At 47.0% G+C, this 24,912-nt stretch overlaps 1 long non-coding RNA gene across 2 annotated transcripts in view; it reads left to right on the forward strand.

Moving 5' to 3' along the window:
• Positions 1–23,946, forward strand: part of LOC111844084 (uncharacterized) — a 50,836-nt gene extending 26,890 nt beyond the window's left edge. Inside the window, exons 3-5 of one of the 2 annotated variants that reach the window (XR_011993164.1) lie at positions 9,696–9,829; positions 10,030–10,185; positions 21,626–23,946. This is a non-coding gene — a long non-coding RNA (uncharacterized lncRNA). The remainder of the gene's footprint in view (positions 1–9,695; positions 9,830–10,029; positions 10,186–21,625) is intronic. The other variant, XR_011993165.1, reaches the window with a different exon arrangement.
• Positions 23,947–24,912: the final 966 nt, after the last annotated feature.

The following is a 24,912-nucleotide window of genomic DNA, read 5'->3' on the forward strand; positions in this document are numbered from 1 at the left end:
GAAAACTTACTCTATGCTGGGCACCGGGTTCAGATCCGAAGCAACTCTAAACTCCCGTCGCCAGTCAGCCACCGTTCAAGGGAGCTCAGAATTTGGGTCACCTGACTCTGGCTGACCCCGGACTGTGCGGTAACGCGGGAGGACCAAAGATGGCCTCCGGGTACGATGGAGTAGGTGTCGCCATAAGGGAGGAGACTGAGAAAGGTTCCCTTGGAGAGAAGCCTTACGTTACCGTATGTTCCCCTGTTATATGACTTGAATGTTATTCTAATTGTCCAGTAATGTGGTTCATTAAAAATACGTGTGGAGAAACACTGAAACAGCCTGCTTGACCCCCTCATTCCACCCCTGGCTTGTCAGACAGACATTTGGCCCCACAGACCATCAGCAGGACAAAGCCACGCAGCTGGTTACATTATCCAGGGAAAGGATCCTGACCATTTCAACCTGCCGCAAACCCACAAGCAATCGGATCACCGCCGCCGTCATGTTTGTGATCTGTGACCTGTTTTGTGACCAGATGAAGTACGAGGTATGCCACTTCAGAAGACCGAACTGCATCCACTCTGGGCAAATCCAGGCAACCCAGGCTCGAGGGATCAGAAAGGCAGCCGTCCATAAATCAGTGAGAGAGATGCGGGAGCGTCAGTTACCCAAGCGCCTCACACATTGGCTTCCGCCCTGTCGACTGCTTGTTGACGCGTTCTTGTCCTACTCAAAGACGTTTGCATCAGCGCTCTGTGTATCTCGAGCTACTTTTAGAAGATCTGGCAAGAAAGCAAGTCGGGCCAGGAGAACTGTTTACAGTCGAGCTCCTGGTCAAAGGGCAACCAGGGGAAAAATACACATCGGTCTTAACTTTCATTTGGTTGTAAGCTTCATGTGTGGCCTTCATGCTGGCCTGCATACTTCCCATCTTCTGCTCTTGTTGCAGATTTTCTTGTTTTGTCTGCTTATTTGTGCTATGGTCTGGAAAAACATTACCAATATGTGAAAATGAAGCACAGGGAGAAATATCTGTGGTGATGAGTGAATTTAATCCCTTTGCTCATCCCGTCTGAAGCTGTAAACCGCCTTCCTTGGTCTAGCCCAGACCAAATGACCTGCCGTGCTTGACCTATTGCATAGCGAGGCCCTATCTGACCAAATGAGCCCATCAGCTTTGAGCTGAGCGGCTTTTGTGAACTCAGCAATAAATAAAGAGAATTACATGACCTGTACTGTAACTGAGATGAATGCCGGACTGACTCAGTGTGGAGCAGGGATCTGACCCCATGCAATTCTGGCATTGTGTGTTTAAGGTATAGCACAGCTCAAGAAAGGAGCCCACTGTATATTTTGTCAGTTTCTTACCTCACGGTGACCAAAATAGACACAACAGTGTTTAGAGAAATGCCTTCATGTTATCGCACGCTGGACAGACTTGATATATATATTTATATGAACTTAATTGTAACAGACCATTAATTTTATCAGGCTTTTGTAAGATTTTTCGAATATGTCCTGCAGCCTCTCAGAAAGCAGAAAAGGTTTGGTCTGGGTGAAAGGAAGGCCAAAGAGGTACAGCGTTGACGTCAAGCAGTCTGAGGGGCGTTGGGACTGACATTACTATGGAAGGAGGTTAATGGTGGATTTTAACGCAATGAAAAATCGGGGAGGTGGCTGTTATTTAAATGGTAAGGATTTTAAGGGGACTTTAATTGCAGAAATGCACTTACATGTCCTTCTGAATCACTCCAATTTAAAACTCTGCATGTGGCACAACACTTAAGGGTTTGGAAAATGAAAACTAACTTCTCTTACGCAGCTGAAACAGAAAGCTGCTAATAAAGCCTCAGCAGCGTGCATGCGCGCATTAAAAACTGCGATGGAATAATGTGGACAAATGCGGGTGTGCATGTAACACAGACTTCATTGAAATGTTCTCCCTTTGACGTGAATCGAGGCACGTGACGTTACCGATAAACCATCTGTTCTTATGGTGTGTAATGGGAGGGGGACAGACCTGATGGAGGGGCACAATGTTTTAAAAAGATCAAGTGCCTTTGAAGTTGTTTTCCCTGTGACACCGGGGGTGGGGGGGGGTTAGGGGCTGAGGAACACACCCTGAGAAAAATCCTGAGGCTGGGGCCGTTCGCAAAGGGGCCACAGTTTCTCTACGTCGCCCTCTAGGGGGGAGTTAGAGTAAATCCCATACAGGAGAAGAATATTTCCATAAATGTTCTGGTGAGACTCATAGTCAGGATTTTACAGGTTTTTTTGGATGATTATCCTGCATTCCATTGCTGAGAGTTTGGACAGGGACACAACTTAATAATCTGAATTCTCTATATTTCTCAGGGATAAATGAAGGCACATTAAATATTGGGGGGGGGGGGTAGCCGTGAACACATGGTCCCCCTGGTTCCTGTATCGCTGATTTTCCTTCTTTATTTCCTTGTGCACAAGCCCATAATCTAAATACTCTTGTCAGATTTCTTGCCGTCTTTATTCAGTGTGCCCCCCCCCCGGTCAGGATTTGCACATTGCTGACCAGCTGCAGGTGAGCCTCTGCTGCAACGGAACTCCATGTGTCCGCCCCCCCCGCCACCCCCTATCTCGCACCCGCAGCCGTAACCCAAGCCCCTGCCGGACACCGAGCAGACAGACCCACCGGGTCTCCTTTGCCAAGGGACCAGAACCCTGTGATCGCTTGTTCAGATTTTGCTGTCTTCCCAAACCACTTAACGTGATCAGAGAATTAAATTTTCAAGGAGTCATTTAATGATGGCCTCCCTGCCTGCTTGGGTTTCCTCTGCCTTTGCCGTCAAACATTACCCGTGCCTTTTCGCATCCAGACAGCCTGTGGTCCAGTATAACAGCCCCCCCACCCCTCCACACCGGTTTATGTGATCAGGCAAATTTATTACGGGCTATGAGGTCATTGCGATTTTCTATAATTGGAGGTCGGCCTGATTATATCAAAAGATCCATACAGCAGTAAACCACACCATTTACATTTAATTAGTTTTATTGAGCTGCCTGCCATTTTATTTGTAATGAACCCTGCATTATGATTAAGGACATATTTTAATGATCTTTAAGCAAAATGAACAAATGTTGCCCTTGACCTGACGGGGACGGGGTTTCACCATGTTATTAACCATGGGGAAATTATGACAGTGATCTGTAGGACCAGGACATTTTAACTGCCCCACCCCCCCCCCCCCATTCCAGAGCTGACTGTGCTGTGTTTTTCGATTGTCACACTGATTTCATGTTTTTGTTTTCTTCCTGTTGTTTGCTGGTGCAAACAAAAATATTATTGTTTTATTATTATTTTGCTTTCATCCAAAAGTGATATTTTACACTAACAATTATGTTGTGTTATGAGCCAGTGCATAGGTCTAACAACACAGCCACAGCTATGTAACGACGTCATTTCCTCCCACTGCTACTGTATGTAACGACGTCATTTCCTCCCACTGCTACTGTATGTAACGACGTCATTTCCTCCCACTGCTACTGTATGTAACGACGTCATTTCCTCCCACTGCTACTGTATGTAACGACGTCATTTCCTCCCACTGCTACTGTATGTAACGACGTCATTTCCTCCCACTGCTGACACGACAGGAATGTATAGGATGCTTCTGAGCCAAGCGAACTTACCCAATCATATCCTATCCAGAGGATGGTCATCTAAAATGAGTTGGCAATTCCCCTTCATAATATTTTTTGAGATTAAGTATCAGGCCAGTATCCAGTGCCATGAGCATGCTCAGTTTGAACGTGATGATTTCTCACATGATTTCTCACATGACAAACGCCCCTCTCTCGATGCCTCTGCAAGATGGATGCCTGCACCACGCCGTTGCATCTCCCTCTTGCTTGTGACGAGGCAGGGCTGGCCCCAGTGTAGGCAGTGTATTGATCTGCCTCGGCATGCGATAGGCTTCCAGGATTTGTGAGGTAAAGGAGGAGCGCTGGGTTGGGGCTGCTGGCTCCCAACGTGGCGCCGTCTCAGGCCGACGGCTTTGTGGGCCGGCATAATTCATCATGAGGGATTCGCGTGCGGCCATCTTCACCCCCCTGCTCGAGCCCCCCATCACCCAAAGGGCCACAGTTCCGATCCTGGAGGGGAGCAACCTGATCACAGATCTCTTTGGACTACTAACACTCCACAGTTAGGGTGACCACTGGCATGAGGACCAAAGGGTCAAAAAGGAGGACACCTGTGTCCAATAAGCAGGAGAGAGGGTCAAAAAGGAGGACACCTGTGTCCAATAAGCAGGATCGAGGGTCAAAAAGGAGGACACCTGTGTCCAATAAGCAGGACAGAGGGTCAAAAAGGAGGACACCTGTGTCCAATAAGCAGGATCGAGGGTCAAAAAGGAGGACACCGGTGTCCAATAAGCAGGACCGAGGGTCAAAAAGGAGGACACCGGTGTCCAATAAGCTGGACCGAGGGTCAAAAAGGAGGACACCTGTGTCCAATAAGCGGAACCAAAGGTCAAAAAGGAGGACACCTGTGTCCAATAAGCAGGATCGAGGGTCAAAAAGGAGGACACCTGTGTCCAATAAGCAGGACCGAGGGTCAAAAAGGAGGACACCTGTGTCCAATAAGCAGGATCGAGGGCCAAAAAAGGGGACACCCATTAGATTAGTTGGGGGGGGGGGAGTTTATATCACAAACTACAGATGCCGTGATTAATCTCATTATCCGAATAATCACATAACAAATGGTGAGCATTCTCGGTACCCGCAGTATGTGTGTGGGAATTTCACATTTTCTGTCCGACTGGGGGTGGAGAACAGTGGTGATAGTTCTTGATGGGGGAGGGTGGGCAGAGGGGAAGGGAAAAGGTGGACAGGGGGGGCTCAATGGAGGAGAACCTACAGTGGTCTGGACTGGGGGGTGGGAGAACCGGACTGTCCAGACGAAATCCAGAAGAGTATTCACCTCCCCCCCCCCCCACAGAATTGCAATGGCTCACTTATTTTAAGCAGAAAAATCCACCTCAGAGAAAACGCTAAGGGTCTAATTACTGGGTTAGCCCCCCCTAGTGTCCAGCCTTCAGTCTATCCCATTATGAAGCCCCTTTAATACTGCAGCCGCTGCCCCCAAGGCGCTGGGACCTTTGGGTGACCAACAGTTAGCTAATGTCATTAAGCAGTAGTTTCAGCACCATGACGCCTGTGAGTTCACTCTATGGATTAGCATGATATTATTAGAGACGCAGGATTAAAACAGATTTAATAAAGTTTAATATGCTGAAAGGAGGTTCTCAGTAGTAGAGCGTGAGTGTGGAATCCCTAACGCAGCACGGGTTCACGTGGTCCGGCAGCGGGACGGCCGCCAGCCCAGGTCCGTGGCTCTTATCCGGAGCTTTCCGCTGTAACGAGACGCCGCAGGGGCCACAGAAGATCACATCTCCCGTGTTTTGCTAGGAAAGCGCTTCTGAGCGTAACCGAAGAGAGGCGCTCAGCCAGGGCCAGCCCGACTGAATAATTCAGAGTTTACAATCAATTCTGACCCCCGCCCCCAGGGGCACCCCACCCCACCCTGACCGTGCCCCCCCACCCCCGGCTAGGACACGCGAAGTTGTGCGGAGGCGTCGGGTGCCGATTGGCCGTGTCCCCCCCCCGCGCTCTCCCCTACGCTCTTTAATCCTGACCAGTTCCGCCCGCTCTGTCTGATTACCGCGGCCTTCGCGATACGCGGCATCCTGTTCATTAACGATTCATGTAGCCGGATAATCTCAGGCCGACTCCCCTCCTGCCCACGTGTTCTCCTGCAGTCAGCAAAGTATTTTATTTATTGTGACGGTGTTTGTTACGCACTTTCTTGAGGAAAATGGCAGCGTCTGCTACGAATCAAATTTCACCCCGACATAAGTTCCACATCCACCAGTCTATCTGTCTGCCCTCTTGCCCCTTCTTGGATTTTTTTTTAATTCTGCCTCCCCAGGAAGGTCATCTCCACAGCCTGCTTGGCCAGTACTAACACACAACCCCCAAAGACCCTAATGTCCCAGTCACTGTTCAGTTCACGTAAAGCTTGACTTAAATATGGGACCCCCCCTTTCCCGTCATATGCCTGCAGGCTAATTCTCATGAGCAGTAACCACAATAGTCGAGGCCCCTGTCTCTCTGCTGTCCACGGTCTTTGCTTCACCCTCCACAGCACCTGAAGCAGCTTGCCCTTCCACTCCCCCACTCCCACCCCCCAATCCAAAGGCATTTCACAGTCTAATGATTCGATCTGAAATAAAAACCTAAGAAATGTGTCTTGCCCAGCACCCTTCAAAAAGCCGGTGTCGGTTTGCAGAGGTCTGAGGGACTTCGGCCCGACGATAAGTCCGTACGAAATAGCGGGATAATCTCAATCGCAGGTGATAACAGACGGCCCTGAGGTGAGCGATCAGACCCTGGACTCCCCCCTCCTACAAGGGGAACCTGCTGATGCCCTGTGGAAGAGGAGGAAGAACAGGAGGCTGTTAGCAGAGGGCAGGAAATGAGTGAAAAAATGAACTCATAGCATCAGTGATTAAATGGAATCGTGTACTCCTGTGTGTTCTTTCGGTCCCCATAAGGCAGGGGTGGCCAATCTTATCCGCGAAGGGCCGCAGGTTTTCGCTGCAGCTCCCTAATTAGATTATTAATTAGAGGACTGATTGGCTGAAGAGTCCTCACACCTGGGTTTGAACAGCTGACCTAAAGGTCACCCCTAAAACCTGCACCCACCGCCGCCATAAGGGGAAACTCAATTTGTGTGAGTGCAAAAAACAAACTAAAAATACAAAAAGACATATTTTGGTGGTTACTAATGGTTAAGGTCATCATGTTGGAATTAGGGTTATGGCCGTAGAAATGAATGGAGTCCCCACAAAGACATAAATACAAACATTTTGTGTGTGTGTGTGTGTGTGTGTGTGTGTGTGTGTGAGCCTGGGCCAGGTTTGTGTTTCCCCCCCAAACTGAAGTATGCCCTCCCCCCACCCCCCGGGCCCAGGACAGAGCAGTACAGGATCTTCTGACAGCGTCAGACCCAGAAGGAAGGTGATACCTGGAGGACAGTCCAGCTAAACTGACACCTCTGAGACCAACACACACCCCCACCCCCCACCCCCCCGCCCCACACACACACCCACTCTGTCCTCCCCAAACCCCAGTGCTTTCTCAGACACACTCTCCACTGCTGTGCACTTTTTCTGAATCGCCCTGAATCTAGTCTGCAGCCCTATAGCTGAAGCCTTACATGTTTAATCAACGTTTATTACCCAGAGGTCATTTTGCAGAGGAGCATCCTCTACATTACATCATCCTCCAGAGACGGGGCGGGGTCCACAGCGGCCTCAGAATTACCCACTGCTACACCTCTTTCTGTAAACTGGAAATGGCATTTTTACACTGTGTCTGAGATGGTTCCTAGCCATCAGCTGGGAGTCACTGGGAACCCTATGGTGCCTGGTGTTACCCTCCCCCTCCCCATTTGGGCCTACTCACAGGGATTTCTCATTGTCTTTATTTACAGACCGCAGGGGGTCAAAGGTCAAACCTGCTTCCTGGACATCTGTTCCACGATCAAAGCTCACTGGGCTATTTTTGAATTTCAGGCTTTGAACAAATCATTGTTATCTTTCATCTGATATTTGTTGCCGATCTGTCCATTTGTTTACTTAATTGCATATTTATATATTGACTTTTTTCTTCTCATTAATTCTCATTCCCTTCCGAGATGCCCACAGTAATGGCCCCTATCTTCAGGTTGAGTGCCCATCACGACGAACCCCATACTCACACTGAGTGAGCAGGACAAGAGTGTCAGCGCTGTTGGACAGTGGTGGATTCTGGGAGACTTGTGGACCTTAGCCGGCCACGAAGATCAGAACATGTGCTGTTGGCTCGTTCATGGAAACGCAGTGTTTCACTTTCTGTGCGAGCGTGTGTGCATGTCTAAGGATTCAAGGGTTTATTTGTCATAGTCAGACTGTAACCTGCAGGGAAATGAAAGGCAGAAGAATAAAAAAAGCAAAAAGGACATAAGTAACAAAATAGATGTGTAAAAAAAAGGAACAGAAAGCCAAGTAGGGAAAAAAAGGACCAGAGATGTGCACCACAGCTCGAGCACACATCCTCGGCGTCTGCAGCCGTATGTGAGTCTGAATCATACATGTGCCTTTGCATGTATGCGTACGCAGGCGGCTGTGTTCCCACCGGGGGGGGGGGGGTCCTCGCAAGGCGCCAGCCCGTGTCGCTCGCATCGCCGCGGACACGGCTCTGTTTACTCCCGTCGCTTTTGGCCACACACCACGCTTAGCGAGAGAGCATTTCCTGTCCTCGCACGTCCCCCTCGACCTTTTACATAACATGGACTTTCTTCAAAAAAAAAAAAAAAACCCTTTCTCATAGACTTCTGCAGCTATATAAATATGATTTTTTTTTTTTTTCATTCCCGCAGGCAAGTTTAGCACTTTATTTTTCTTATCTCGTTCAAAGTATTCTGTGGGTATTCCGACACACACACACACACACACACACACACAGCTCTGACACATCGCAGTGCTGGGTCTGGAGCACGACCTTCGTATTTATGTTAACATTTAATGGCCCTGCGTGCGTTTCTAAAGTCACGATGGAGCAGGGCCACGACAGTTCCTTCATTAAGGGGGGATGGGGGCTGCAGTGACACAATATTGTAATGAGCAGTGCCCCCCCCCCCCCACCACCACCACCACCATCATGGAACCGTGGACAGCTGAACGGTATCTAGCGCACCCTGTGGAAATATGTTTGATTACCAGCCCACGTGTTTGATCTCGAGCCATGGAGACCAGCAACGAAGGGGTCTCGGCTTATTTTGGGGTGAGGGGGGGGTTGGACATGCCAGGTCGGCTGATTGGGAGGTGATGGTACACTGCTTTCATGTCCCTTCGAGCTGTGAGGAGCTGAGATATTCCTGAGAGTGCCCCCCCCCCCCCCGTCAGAAAACATACAAGCAAACAGCGTTATTAGCCAGTGTGCCATGAATAATGACCTGCTAATTTATGCCCCTCCTCAGCCAGAAAACTCTCTGCGCGTGACACGATCTCCAGGGTGCCGTGAAATGTAACCCGGGTCGCTTTTGGGTTCAGACAGTGGGTCGGACTGGTGGTTTGGCCCATCGGCTCATTAGACAGCAAGATTCCACCTGCCTCATTTTATGTGCTTTTCTTTTGCATCTAGATTAGATTAGACAATGACATCACTCTGTTTTAGATCATGTAAATAAGTTGCTTTGCTGATGCTGTACCCGTTTGCTGGATTCAGAAGGATATCTGTCACTTACACTTAAACCAGAGAGTGAAATCTTAAAGCTTCTTTCTCCTTCATCACTATGCCCCCTGCTGGGCACCTGATGAGTCGCATGAAAGTGGTTTTCAGTTTAAGGGCAGTCCCGTTTCATCACCATATCTGTGCAGATTTGGCTTATAGGCTCTGCACACGTCCTCCACTGCTTTGTGGCGACCTCTGTGTGTGTGGGCTTTCTTTGTGATTATTTTTACCTCCAGGATGTGTGTTTAGGAAATGTAGCGTCCCCGTTCCCCACCACCCCCCCGGGCCCTTGGCCTCCTCGCTTCCCCCCCCAGCCAGAGCAGTGACTGACAGGTCTGCTTCCTCGCTGCAGTTCCTTCTGCTCCTGATCTCCCTCCTCATACTCTCCTCACACGCAGGTCAGCCTGATGGTTCGTCAGACCCGGTGGAGTTCTCTCCAGGCAGGCCTCACGTTTCTACGGGCACCCAAAGCTTAGGGGAATTTCAAGGCTGCCCTCCACCCTGTGTTTGGTCAGGGCTCTGGGGTCTAATTGTAAGTAATTGGGGGGGGGGGGGGGGGTGTCAAATCACCAAACTTTAGGGGCGGTTGGCGGTTTCAGCATCTTGGGTCAATCCAAAGTCAATTACTCTGTAGACAGGGATATCTGTCACTGGCATTGGGGGTGGGGGTGGCGGTGGGGGTGGGGGGAGAGACGGAACTACCCTACTAATTGTTGCCGTTCTCTTGTCTAGCAACAAGCGCACATGGACAGGAAGCCGAGCATGCAGGGAGGACTTCCTGTACCTCAGCACGCGTCTTTGGTCAGAAGACTGAGCTGTGATTGGACAAAAAGGTTCTGGGTTTTTCAGGACAGTGACTGGGTAGCACAGCTGCTCCTCATCTGCCAGGTTGGAGCCTGAACCCATTAACCTGAGTGTGTGTGTGTCTGTGTGTGTGTGAGCGGGTTTACCTATCCTTATGGGGACATAATGTCCCCATAACGTGATAAATATCCATTTTATAAAAAAAACTCTATTTTATAAAGATCGGTGACTACTATGAAAAAACTAAAAATGCAAAAACTCTTGTGTTTTGTTTGGTTACTTATGGTTATGGTTAGGGCAGGGTAGGGGTTAAGGTTGTCATAGTTAGCATTAGCATTTTTCCCATTGAAATGAATGAGTGGTCCCCATAAGGATATGTTTACCCTACATATGTGTGTGTGTGTCTGTGTGTGTGTGTGTGTGCATGTCTTCTCCCTGTAAGGTGAGGGCTGTATGTGTGTCTCCTGTGATGAATTGGCATCTCATCCAGGCTTCTTTGATGGTGCTACTGATCATCATACTGGAAGCCTTTACTTGCCTTGTGGTTCATAGCAGCTGCAGACATCTCGAGTGAAGGAAAAGGCTCCCAGGTCAGTGAGGTGACCTGCAGAACATCCGCTCTCCTTTCATGGCTGATGTCTGGCTGTCTATGCGAACCGCAGCTATTGGTCCCAGAGCTCAGCTGGATATGTCCACAGCGGCACTCGTTTCTAAGGGCTGTCAGTCCAGGATGAACCATCAGTTTTGTTCAGTGTTGTGTTGCTTAGCATGGATGGTTCCTGGTCTGAAAGAGTGAAATCAGCGCTGCCGGCTCCGTAGGCCTGGGCGTGCTGCATCCAGGGGTCAGGCTACCTGAGATATTTACATAAGAGCACACAGAAGACACCCGGCTAATGGGACGCTAATGGGCTTATGTCATCCTGTCTCTCTAAGGTGTACCGCGTCTCAAATGCCCTGCCCCCATTCCGCCGCACTTTCGATTCAGGCGATTGTCAGTGATCCCCCTCGGTATCGATCTGCGGCGGGTGGGACATCAGAGCCGAAGGGGTCCGAGGCATGCCGCTCACCTCCCCCGCCCCGCGCACGCGCAAGCACCCCCCCCCCCCCCCCAAGGCGGCTTGGCCTGACCTTCACCAGAACCACCCGCCCGGCCGCGGTGACTTGCGGCATCGTGGGGAAAACAGATACGCCTCCCCAGCCCCTGCGACCGCTGGGGCCCGCGACGTCCCGAGCCATGACGGCATCGCCGAACTTAATGGCCCTCCCCGCCGCTCCCCCGTCTGGGCGAAGCTGTCATCGCATCTTGACATCAGCGCTTCAGCCATCGAGCGAAATAAGCAACCCTTGTGGGTGCCCGTCTCACGGTTACATCGCTCAGGTGTCGGAGCACCGGTGGTACGATAGAACAGAAGGTTACACTAAAAGCCTTGGAAATGCTCTCAACGCTTCTAGAAGAGACTAAAAGCTGAGCATGCTGACCTGGAAGGCAGCACCAGGGACCGCGAGCTGCAGGAGAGCTGCTGTTGTCCTCGTCGCTCCCACCTGCATTACTTCATTGATCCCATGGGATATGAATTCTCACCCACTTTTCCTGTTTCTGTTTTGGTTAAAAGCATCATAACAGTAATAATATGTTTAAAATATGCCATATGACAGTACACTAGTGGCCAAGATTGTGGAAACACTTCCAGTTTTTAGATATCGTAGAACTTTATTCAGCTGTTACTCCAGTTACTTAACTGACCAATGTATATTTGTAACATTCTTTGATTGTTGATAAACGTTACCACCACTATCCATTTAGTCATGTTTAGTGTGCAATGCCAAAAAGGCTAAGGGGCTTCGACAATGTTGGCCACTAGTGTAGGTATTACTTGAGCTTCTGTATTATTCCATCCGTCTCTCCGGTCCATCTATCACCGGAAGCACATAAAAGGTCACCTGAAGGTCAGAAGCCGCGCACGTGACCCAGCATTTTGGTCCTCTGCCGACAATAAGCTACCTGCTAATTTCGTTGCCTCCCTTTGCCTGTTACCGTGGAGACAGAGGGCCGGACATGATTCATGGCCGCCATTTCGTCCTCCCCTTCTGCAGGTGACTCTGGGAGTGGCTCGGACCTCTTTAAGTTTATAAGTGGGCCCTGCAGCCCCACCAAGTTCATTTAATATTAATAGCGCATTCGTCTTCAGAACAAGGCCGCCGTAATGAATCGGCAAATTAAGACGGGGGAATATTGATCAGGATGCATGGCTGTACGAGAACAGCAGAGGGTTCTGGCCATTATCACCCGCCGACTGCTGGTTCCCTCACATGCGTGCACCGCTTTGCTCACCCGTTTGATTTTCTGCATCGCAAGCATGACATCCTGAAACACATTTCTGTTTTTTTTTTTATTTTTGTCCAGAAGGTGGCGAAATATTTAAGGAACTGACTTTGCGACCGGACCGGTGTGGTATATTTTCCTCATGAACAGGGAGGCTTGCTGCATTTCCGATGCTGAGCCCTCAAGCTGAGGTGACTTGACACAACATTCCCCCCCTGCAGGGTGTGTACTGCAAGCTCCATGAGTCACTGTGGGTAAAATAGCCTGCGACTGATATAAAAATATAAGAACAAGCCTCTCAGTAGAGGATCATTCCTGATAGCACCTTGGTAACTTGGGGAGCCCCCACATTACAGAGGGGCCGCTGTTTGATATAATTACTCACCCTGCGGTGGATGCAGGCATGAAACCTAAGAAAATAACCAATGTATTGCAGAAAATGGACAATTACTTAATATACACCTCTGCATCAAAGGGGGCCTTGGCCTCCATGACGAGGTTCTCAGAAGGTCCTGACGCAAGGCTGCGATCAGAAATAGAAGCGGCCCCCCGTGTTGGAGGACATCTCGCCCCTCCATCCACGTTGCTATCGGCCGGCTGGCTGCAAAGACGCGTCTAAAATTAAACTGCCGTACACGAGTGGCTGCTCTGGCAGCTTCAACTCTCGGCTGCGTCGAAAACAAGGTGTTGCAGAAAGTGAGTGCAGTAATAAAAGAAAAGAAAGAAAGAAAAAGTGCCACCGCCGGACGCAGGCGGGAAACCCCTGCCGCCTGACTTAGCCTCCGCTCGATGTCGGGCCGGAGTGCGGCTGTGAAGCAGCCAGCCGCCGTAGACACTCTGCGGGGTGAGACGTCTCAGTTCATCTCACTTATAATACAACATGGCTCTGGAAACTCCAAGTGGGACAGTGATTTGAGATTTATGGGCAGGGGTGTAAATTATGGGGGGGGGGGGTAATTCCCCAATAATGGGTGGAGATCTGAACCCCCAACAATGCTCAACCCAAAGTTGTGCCCTAGATTATGGGGAATATGTGATGGGGGGGGGGGGGGCAGAACAAATTTAATCCGCTCGCAGGGATGCCAGTGTCCTTTCATAACAGCTTTCTTTGTGTTCAAAGGTCTAAGGGCGCCTATGACATGACTGCGTTTCTGTTAGCTGACACGTTTGTGACAGACTCACTGGAGTCGCTCGGTGAAAACTTTGCTAAACATATCTCTGAGAGGCCTCCTTGACATCTGCAGGCTCACATCCTTACCTGTCGTGTATATATTTATACATATATATATATATATATATTGGCATATTTGTTAGGGCGGCATTGCCTCGCTTGTAGAAGTGCATAGCTTGAGGTTTCAGACTTTTTTCATGGCTAACACGGGCGTACAGAAACCACACGACACTGATCATGCTTTGAGCACGGCGAGAGGAGTCCCACTTTGATCTTAAAGCTCAAAATCAGACAAACACACGCCTGTGTTCCCATATGGAGCCGTTATAGTAAATACACCCAAAGCAGTCCTTTAAGAATGTGACAATGCTTTGTTATAAAAACAAAGCATTGTTTTTTTTTTTTACTTTTCTAATGATATTTCCATTTGCATTAGTAAATTAAAAATCCCTTTAACGTCAGCAAACGTGAACAATGGTATGAAAGTAACCCAGTAAGACAACTGCAAAAAAAGGCATTTATTCCAAGACATATCCTGTAGATGTTGCCATGGGGATCAAAACACGTCCGAATGTTGAGGATCTTTTAATGCGCCTCGCTCTTACTTTACAGCAGACCGCCTCTGTGAATGCTAATCAGGCTTATCCTTTGGTTTTAAGGCTTTCTCACTGATAGAGAACTGCGAGGCCCATCAGTCACTGCACCATTCAAATTCCTGATTGTCATCAAAGTTTCAAACCTTAAATCTGAACCCAGCTATTAAATACCAAAGCGCATTTAATGAAGGCTGGGTCAGCATGTGACTGCTCTAGGCCAATGGACAGGGAGAGGATTCCTATATGATCCTATGTTATCTTTTTAAAAAAATTTAAAAAAAAAAGAAATGTAGCATATTCTTTCTGTAGCCTGTGCAGCCTGAACAAAGTCAGCACTGGTCAGATATGACCCCCCCATCATATTTCCTGCATGCTTGATTACTCGTGCATGTGTGTGAATTACACTGTAACATTACATAACACCCGGCCCTGCATTCACCGTAAAGCCTTCAGTATATCGATCTGTATCCTTAATAAAAACACCGTGGCAGGTGTCTCCATGACTGCAGGAAAGGTGACCTGCATCGTTATGCGATCGCGAATTACAGTTTGTGGAACTGCTTTTAAAGTGCGCTAGTTTAGGGGGGGGGGGGGCTGAGGCTGGTCAGAGGAAGGTGGTTTTGTCTTTCAGAGTTTGGGTTTTTTTTTCCACAGCTCAGCTTTCAAAACAGAGCCTCAGACCGGTGCTGGGAAGTAAACACTGCAGTTTTCTTACGGCACACCTTAATGACATGTTCCTTTGAAGGTGTAGTTTAATACAATATTTCACAACTCGGTCCTTGGGGACTCCAAGACAGTGCACATGTTTGCTTCCTCTCAGCTCCCTGCCAGACAGTGCACATTTTTGCTTCCTCCCAGCTCCCTGCCAGACAGTCCCCATTTTTGCTCCATCCTGGCTCCTGATAGGAGTAGATATGTGGACTGTCTGTGGATCCCCGAGGGCCAGGTTGAAAAACACAGGTGTAATACTGGTGATAAGCTGGGAAATATTAATTTAATTATCAGAGATCTCAAAGGACTTTTCAGTTGTGCCATTGAAGTAAGTGTTTACATTAATAACCATCCATATTATCTATCACAGGTTCTTGAGTTTAATATTACCAGCAACATTTCCACCTGTTTAGATGGCCCCTAAAAGGAAGATTACATTACTCTGTTAATATGTATATATATGTTTATACACACACACACACACACACACACACACAGACTCTATATTTAGTTTGGAAACAGAGTTTCCAGGTGTTGTACTGCAATGTTCCATAAATGCTCTTCCTCTACTATCGAAAAAGTAACAGGCGTCTCCTGACACTGGCGGGAAATCTGGGCTTCGCCAAACAACAGGCCGCTGATCCAGTAGCTAAAGGACCTGCCGGCATTTATCCATCCAGATTATGGACGCACGTGCGATGACGTCACGGCCTCCTAATGAGAGAACTGTGCTGTTACAGCTGCCGGCAATTAAATGCGCCGTCCAATGTAAATAAACCCAGCCGCTCACAGAAGGGGATGCGCTAAGTGCTAAAATAACAGGCCTGATTTGAACATCTGGCACAGACTGTGAACAGTGCCGCTCCGGGCCGGTGCGTCGTGTGCCGTGTGTGCCACGCTGGACGGAAGGTGCTTCGGACGCCCCCGTCGCTGGACTGGCTTCGTCGAGGGCAGGGCATGGTTAGCTGCATGTATGTAGCAATGAGATTGTGCTGGAATGTTGGGAAAAATAAGAGTCATTCAGTCACATAGGTCATCACTGAGGTTCTGTAGAACAGAGCTATTTAGAAAGCCTATGCTTTATTGAACAGTCGCAACTGGACTCAAGGAGTTCACGAAAGATCTGAAAAGACACAGACCTAAAACAACCCAATGTAGATGATTCTACCCACTGCCCAAAACTCCCTGTGTCCAGCAGGAAGCAGGTTACTTTGGGTCTTGGGGTCGCTGACTGGATGGAAAGTTCCAGACAGGTGTGGAGGAAGAGCCCTAAAGTGAGGTTTGTTGGTGAAACAGAAACCAGGAAAGAATTCTAGTATTAAGTCTCAGAGTACTTGGATGTGACACAAACATTGACAACTATACAGAGGACAAAGAAGATGAACAGTTGAGAGCAGTGTTCTCCGGTCCTTGGGGACCCACAAGCAGTTCACATTTTTGCTCCTGGGAGCTGGGAAGGAGCAAAAATGTGGGCAATCCATGTGTCCCCAAGGTCACATGGTTAGACAGTCTTACAACATGTTGATATGAAATGGGGGGTGTGGATGTTCCAGGGCAGAGGTAAGTCAGGTAATCTCCTTGAAACCTTCTGTAAATAGTAGCCAGACCAATGAATGAAACTTAACTCTCCAGGTCAGGTCAAAGGTCAGCACCAGACAGCACTAACCTTCGCCAGCAGAGTAGGTCTACTGTGTTAACACTTCCAGCATCAGATTTTCCAGGTACTGCATCTCTCTCACACACACACGCCTTCCTCTCAGACAGTGATCGATCACGTCAGGCATATCGTTTTTTAACCTTGACTTTGTAGACAAAGTTGAACCTGTCAGACATAAAGGTCACTCCCAGATCTTAATTAACCAGGAGGGAAATTAAGAAACCCAGGAGTTAAGGGTGACATTTCCAGTGAAAGTTCATTTCTTGTATGTCTTGGTTTTTGTCAAGTTAGGCCAAGATTAATATACAAACCTTATAGCCTAAATAGCTTAAAATGCTGCAATGTTAATGCGTTCAGTTGTGCCTGTCGTATATATGTGTCGACCTACACTTCGGGATTCTATCATTATCAGCGTTTATTGGCTAATGTGTTGGGCACAATCCTATTCCAGCTACATGAGGTAGCTTTCTGATTCAGAAGAAATTCTGCAGGTTGATCTGTAACAACATGCAGTGTTACGGCCAGCTGACAGATGCATCCCACTTATAAATCATGTGAAGTTCTCCCATTTGTTTTTGATGCTGTTTGAAATGGTGTTTTTATGGTGTAAACTGTTTCTTCAACATTGTGATTGTGTCACTTGCCATACAATCTTACTGCATGTTTCTGTGACATTTTACTATGCATGCTAACAGGCTAACCCTGTGCAGCTACACACCTTACAATTACACCTAAAGGAGCAGCTTTTATGGAAAAAGCAGAGCATGCTAACAGGCTAACCCTGTGCGGCTAAACACCTTACAATTACACCTGAAGGAACAGCCTTTATGGAAAAAGCAGAGCATGCTAACAGGCTAACCATGTGCAGCTACACGTACCTTACTATAGGGTTGCCAACTTAGGTCAGTGGGTTGGAGTGAGATTTTCAATTTTTCAATTTACATGTATGTATGCAGTTTTATAACCTCAAAAACAGTGTGTAGGGTTTGCAAACTACCCCAAAGCTTTTGGTGTAGCTAATTTTAGGTTTATAAAGGAGTAATATAGATTTTCCGTAAGATTTTTTGCCTGAGCATGAGAGTCTGAAAGTGTGAGTGTCAGTCCAGATGCGTGACAGTTGGCAGCCCTGTTAATATAACACCTTAAGTAGCTTGTGCAGGAAAACAATGAATGCTAACAGGCTAACCTAACGTAGCCACTCTCCCGCTCTGACAGGCAAAGTGTAAGTGTGAAATAGGAGAGGGAGAAACACTCAGCTACTTTATGCTCAAATTGAGCATTAAGCCAAAATCAGTTAACTCTGACATCATTGTTGATCCAGCTTAATCACGACCATATGCTTCTCCAAGATTCATTGTGTTTGCCACTAAAAAGAGTGATTTAATGTGATTGTGGCAGCAGCAAGGTGTGCAGTTTTGCGTGGTATAAATTGCGCCGCGGCTGTACTTTGCTGCTTACCTTGGATGTTCCCATTCAGCTCATTTCAGAGGACAACACGATGGCTGAACCTAAGAGACACAATCTCTGTCCATCATTTTACAGATTTTCCATAAAAAATATACCCCCAACATATTTGTCTTAGTAGATGACCATTGCATAATCAGGTCTGACTGAAATATTGTAACAGTCTTTGTGCTCGTGTGTGCAGTTCCCTTTGTGTACATTTCTTATTGGAGAGACCCGAGCACAGAGACAGAGATTAATCAGCCCTTCGCCTGGATGCTGATCAGCAGATGTAATGCCGACTGTCGGACCCCTCCCAGGGGTAGCTGGCAGACATCTTGCCTGGGTGAGCTGCCTCACCTTCACAGCCTGTCGTTGGAAAACAGGGTTCGCTCGTTAGTGAGGTCGGTCCTTGAGGGCGAGAACGCGGAAGGGAGACCGCGGTTGTGGAACGCACACCCCCAGCGTTCGCTGTGACCGCGGGCCGCCATCTGCCACACGCCGGGCCGGCTGCTGTCATCTGCCGATAATTAGTGTCACCTGCGCGACGCGGCGTGGCCGCTAACCGCCCTGCAGCCACCAGCAGAAGCTCGGCGCGCGGCTGTGTAGACAGCCCGGCCGGCCGCGGGTGGGGGCAGCATCTAATGGCTGGGTGACAGTGTCAGAGCGCTGGGTAATTAGAGCGCTCGACTCAAGCGTCCTGGCGATGGAAATGAACGGCGGGAACACAGCAGGCTATACTTTGGTCTACCCGCCTCCTCCTGCCGAACAAAACACATGGAGTTCTTAGCACTGCCAAATCTGTAAGAGTATTACACTTGTGGATAAGTTGAGTTTTGCCGTTGACTGGTCTGTTACATGTTAGGCTCTTCCTGTGAGGCTGTGTGTGTGTGTGTGTGCGTGTACATGTGGCCATGATGGGGTTCAGGGAACTGCAATTTTGTTTTGGGTCACGAATCTGAAAATCCTTTTTGGTTTGTGGTTTATATTTACATATTTTATGCTGTCTAATTAAAAGCAAACAGATTTAAGAGAATGTGTGTGTGCGTGTGTGTGTACTTTTCTGACATTTGCCATTGTCGTGGTAGCCTGTTGAGCACGCTTGGTTTTACTCTTGTATATGCATGTGTTTATACTCCAAAATCGTTGACCTTTGTGTGTACAGGAAACCCCTTTGGGCTTCATATACAGTATCTCAAATGATAAATACTTCCTGTCAAATATTTATAATGGGATTGAGAAGCAAAACAGGAAGATATTAGTTTAAATTGGGTCCGTCTAAATGCGAGAGTGAGCAGGATGGCGCTTCTCTAAACAACGACGGCCAACTGATGTCTTTAGGAGTTACGTTCCGGCACGCTCTGCAGCTCAGGCATTTGATGACCTCTTTCTTCAAAGCGATAAAAACGCAGATTCTGCTTTTTATGTGTATTACCTCTTTTTGCCCATTTTGAATCCTGTGAGATTGAAATGCTACAGTGGCCAGTTGATCCAACATCTTTCTCCACACCAAAAGTTTTACGTTTTTTTTTTTTCCGCAAGCTATCAGCAGCTTTTGAAAAAAATAATAAATTACGAGAATAACAGTCAATAATCTGGTGACATAATTTTTTTTTCATCTTTACCACATTAAGCTATGATGAATATTTTTCCTTCACTGCTTCTCCGTTTAACAGACTTTCCCTCCATCACATAACAGACCGACTCCGTAAGAGAAGCTGAAGTTCAAATCCCAGGACAGCAGGAGACATCGAAGCAGGTTGAATTCACAGCCATCTGAAACCAACTGAAACCAAGAACTGCTCTCCTGCCGTCTACATAAATTCAAATCTGCCAATTCTAGCTGATCATACAGAGTCGCAGGACAGGACAAAGAAATGAACAGAGAGCAGTTACAAAATTATGAGCATCATATCTCTGTTCACTGACTTAGCACATAATTACCATAAACAGTACTCTTTACCTCAGGTAATCTTCTTGCCCCTGAAATTAAGATAACTTGATAATTAACAATCATTTTCTAGTTAGCTAGTACTCAAAGTTCCCTCAAAGTTATGGGTTAATGTTGTACTCAGAAAGTCCGATTAGATGATACCATCTACTAGCATCTTGTAACGTTAGCCTGATATGTATCTTACCACTGTCGGACTTTGGGGGGGGGGGGGGGGGGGGCGGTCTGAATCCCAAATGCACTTTTTTTTCAGCTTGGTCTGCTGTCCTCATACTGATGAAGCTACGAAGCGGGTGCAAAATTAAAAATCTGTATTTTATTGAAACTCAAAGTCAACTTCATGGTTCATATACCATAGACCTTTTAACAAAATTAAACTTGATACTTGATTTTCTTTTTAATATTGCACTTTAACACTCAAAGACGAACGTGATCACCCTCTGGGATAAGGAGCGGGCAGTCCTTGTGATAAATTCTCCGTAACAATCCCTGTCAGCAGCCCTAACAATAGGGCTTTAAGGATTCAACAAACAAGGCTCTGCCTTCCGTGCAGAAATAATAATGAATCGGTCAGAACAACATTAGACAGCAGGGGGTGCAGTGGTTAAGGAGACAAAAATTATAGGTTAGGGGCTTCTGTTGTGCTTTTAGCAGCTGCCTTAAGCAAAGTCTTTCTTTGTGTCGGAAAATTCATGTCCAGAGTAGGTGAATCTGTGAACATTTCCTGAACTTCCTCCGGAAAAAAGCGCAATTAATGCTGTTTAGAATCAAATTATATTGCAGAATAAATACGTTTCATGTAAAAAGCTGGCCAGGACACTCACATATTCTGTAAATTTCACTGTGTAGTCCATGTGTTGTAATCCTGTGTAGTCCTGTGTTGTAGTCCTGTGTTGTAGTCCTGTGTTGTATTGCTGTGTTGTTTCTGTCATCGTGTTTTTGTGCACCTTGGTCGCGGAGGTACAGTGTTTCGTTTCATTGTATACTGTGTATATGGCCGAAATGACGATTAAACCGGCTTGACTTGATATCGCAAAATAACATTTTCTTTGGCAATACAGTACTGCTGCGATGTGTGTGTGTGTGTGTGTGTGTGTGAGTGTGTGTTGGGGGGAGGGGGAGGGTACAAGACAGCATATTATATTAATGTATTACTCTTGCAATTTGGGGGGCAGGAGACAATCTCCTGATCTGAGGACTAAGTTGTCCCCAGTGGCCTGAGCCTAGCTTGATAATTGTGAACTGGAAAGATGTGTATATCAAATGGTTTACAAAATGAAGCCAGCTGTGTTTCTCCAGCATACTGCAGCTTCCTGACATGCATCATTAACCCTTATTAGCTAGTTCCTTTTACAGAGATGCTCGCTGTCCTCGTATTAACATTTTCTGTCCCTCCAACTGGAAGTGATTTGCTTTATTGTAGACTGTCAGCTTGGTCTAGTTTCTGACGCATAGTAATTGGTACTTTAGAGTATAATCATTGTGAAACACGGTGCAACGCCTTTTCTTTATTTGGAGATTACTGCAGTTCGCGTGTGCATGCGTTTGTGTATGTGTGTGTGTGTGTGTGTGCGTGTTTGTGTGCATGTGTGTGCGTGTGTCATTTTCTCCTTTCCTCATTACACTCCCCTCTCTTCTTTCCCCTTTGTTTTCGACTCCTTTTTTCTACTAGGTATCCATCCTCCAAGCAGCTGTTGATGCACTACCTGGAAACTCACTCATAAAATCCACTGGCAGCTGCAAATATCCTTTTTTTCATACGTGGTGAGATATCAAAGGCCCGAGATGAAGAGAGGAGCCGCTCACATCAACCATTGCTGGTGCCAGAGTAACAAATGTATGAAGTTAGCTTGTGATCAGGAGGCCGTTTGGAGCGAATGACATTAGCGACACACCACCCTGTGGGTTTTGCTTCTTCTGGCTGGTGACGTCAGGGGAGCAGAAAGGGCATGAATACACTGTAAGGAGAGCAGAAAGGGCATGAATACACTGTAAGGGGAGCAGAAAGGGCATGAATACACTGTAAGGGGAGCAGAAAGGGCATGAATACACTGTAAGGGGAGCAGAAAGGGCATGAATACACTGTAAGGGGAGCAGAAAGGGCATGATTACACTGTAAGGGGAGCAGAAAGGGCATGAATACACTGTAAGGGGAGCAGAAAGGGCATGAATACACTGTAAGGGGAGTAGAAAGGGCATGAATACACTGTAAGGGGAGCAGAAAGGGCATGATTACACTGTAAGGGGAGCAGAAAGGGCATGAATACACTGTAAGGGGAGCAGAAAGGGCATGAATACACTGTAAGGGGAGTAGAAAGGGCATGATTTCACTCTAAGGGAGCAGAAAGGGCATGAATACACTGTAAGGGGAGTAGAAAGGGCATGATTACACTCTAAGGGAGCAGAAAGGGCATGAATACACTGGCAGGTTCAGCGGCCCCACACTATACAGGGGCCCCTGAATATTTAAAATTACAAAATTAGTCTGTCACCGCTGTTTGACTGATATTTCGACAATTTTAATTTTACCTGTAAGTTAAGACCAAGTTAAGCCATAAGGAATTCTCTACATATATTTCTAGTCATACCTATTTTTTATTTTTTTGTAGAAATCATTGACTTATAGTCCTTTTGAGAGGTATTGTGGCTTTATGTGGTTTTAAACCTCAGTTTATTTAAACGGGAATCTCTAAATGAGAAAAGAGAGGTAACGACCAAGTTAACCACCAGAAATCAGGATTAATCCCAGTGTTGTAAATTTGAACTTCCTTGCTATCCAGCAAATTGTCCAGCCAAAAATAACCGTAGTCAAATCACCAACCGGGGAAGCTGAAACAGAAACGGATAACTGTGAACGTAACTAAAACCCAGCAAGGCAAACAAAACCGCTCCTCCGATGAGTAGTTAATGCCGCCTCTGGACAGGTAGCAGACAGTCTTATAAAGAAACGAGAGGGAAGGGAATCGAAGAATACGGCACAGAGGCCATGAAGGAGCACTTTACAGCAAGAGGCCCGAGTTATTGAAGTAATTACTCTCAGTACCTGGGTGGTCCAGGCTGTGACAGATACTGTTTACAATTAATAGCTTCCTATGTAGAGAGAAATATTAATAGGCTTTGGAGTAGGGGGACATGCACAAGAATTATTAACCTCTTGGCTGCCAGACAGGATAAAATCTTACCCTTCATCTTGGCAGTTAGTCTGTTTCTGTTTTGTGATTTTTAAAAATTCTCTAATTCTCTGTTGTTGGATTCCTTAACTGATTCAACGTGTTAGTTGCTAATGTTGTTATACTACAGCTGTTTGACAGCCACTGCACTGGGTTTTTTTTCTTCATTTTGTTTTATTTTGTTTTGTGTGCATTAATCTTGTGAAGATTTAATTCAGCAGTTCAGTTCATTTCTCTAGGAAACCGCAGCAGCTCATGTAGTTTTTGATTGGTGTCCCGATGCTTTAGCCAGGAAGTTAGCTGGAAGTTATCCGGTCAAACTTTTTGCTACAAAAAGCAAGGTACAGACTTTATCAGGTAAATCGTTTGAGAAGCATGGGTGTGTGTCATGTGTCCGTCCTTCCTCAGTAACATAGTTTCTGTCTCCATTATGGTTTTGGCCACATTCTATATACTCAATGACCACAAAGCCTAGTTCTTCAAGTGTCTAAATCAAAAACAAATCCAGAGAAAAATGTTTGGTAAGATGTATCACGTGTTTATCCGTCTGTGGACTCCATTGGCACCCTCCCCCCACCCCCACTGGCCTGCTGTTTTTCCCCGAGACCTGAAATTAATTTCCAGCCCCGATTACACATGCATCACGTAAGACTACGATTTTAAGTATTGATCGTTTATCAGGGAGTAATCCCCGGTAACTTTGATGCCCAGCGACAAAGATTGTAAATGAGCGAGTGTGTGAAGACCCCAGATACCTCCCCAGCCAGCCCTGTGATCAATTAAAGTGAGACAATAATAAATGTATACGTTCAGAGTGATTTCACCCTGGTGAGAAATCATTTTACCCTTGAGCTATGGATGGCATCCGCGTGCGTGGCCAGACCCCCAGAAGGTTCTGTCCACCCACAGCTCATGGATTTGAGTTAGTGGATGTTCAGGTCACGGGACGACAATCTGCTGCTTAATTTTTCACACGCTACACACACACACACATACGAAGACCTACAGAAAGGGCAGATTAAATCATTCCTTTCACTTTTAATGGGATTTGGATGAATAGAGTAAAATATGCACTTTTACGTTCATTGATAGCATCTCTGAGTTGGGGTAATTGAGTCCCCCCCCACTTCACCCAACCCCCCCCCCCCCCTTACTGACTGAATGAATAATGACTTTGTCTGATCCCTACTGAAGCTTGAAGACTTGGGCCGCCTTTGTCAACGCAAACGGATCCGGGCTTTGAGACATACTTTCTGTCTACTGCCTTAATTTTTCTTCATTTTAAAGCCCCCCCACGACACCCCCTACCCATTTTTCTCAATAATTCAAGCATAAACCACGTAGTGGCCGCAGGGATCGGGCCGCTGAGATATTCGTCCTCAGCCACGCTGATCAATGATCTGCTGCTCCTGTGATCGCCCACATCTCCGGGGAGGCTGAGAGACCTGAGGAATGCTGGGATTCCATTGCCCCCACCCCCCATTTTCACCTATTTAAATATAGTCATCTTTTCAAACTGTCCCTTTATGGATGGATGTTCTGTTCTACTGTTATTGCAAGTGCAGTGGAGATAAAATGACCTTCTGAGTCACATTGCTAGTTGTTTTGGTGAGGGCTCGGTGGGGGGGTTAAGAGCCCTTTCTGACATAATTTTCCCACATGCTCCATTGGCTGAGAGAGACCCTCTCGAGGGGGTAAAAGGAAAAGTTAATGCCCAGCAAAGAAAACTGTTTCAATATGGGAACGTGCCCCCCCCCCCCCTTTGTATGCCTTTAAGAGGAGGGTTACA

The sequence above is a fragment of the Paramormyrops kingsleyae genome, chromosome 9, assembly GCF_048594095.1.
Source record: "Paramormyrops kingsleyae isolate MSU_618 chromosome 9, PKINGS_0.4, whole genome shotgun sequence".
NCBI lineage: Eukaryota > Metazoa > Chordata > Actinopteri > Osteoglossiformes > Mormyridae > Paramormyrops > Paramormyrops kingsleyae.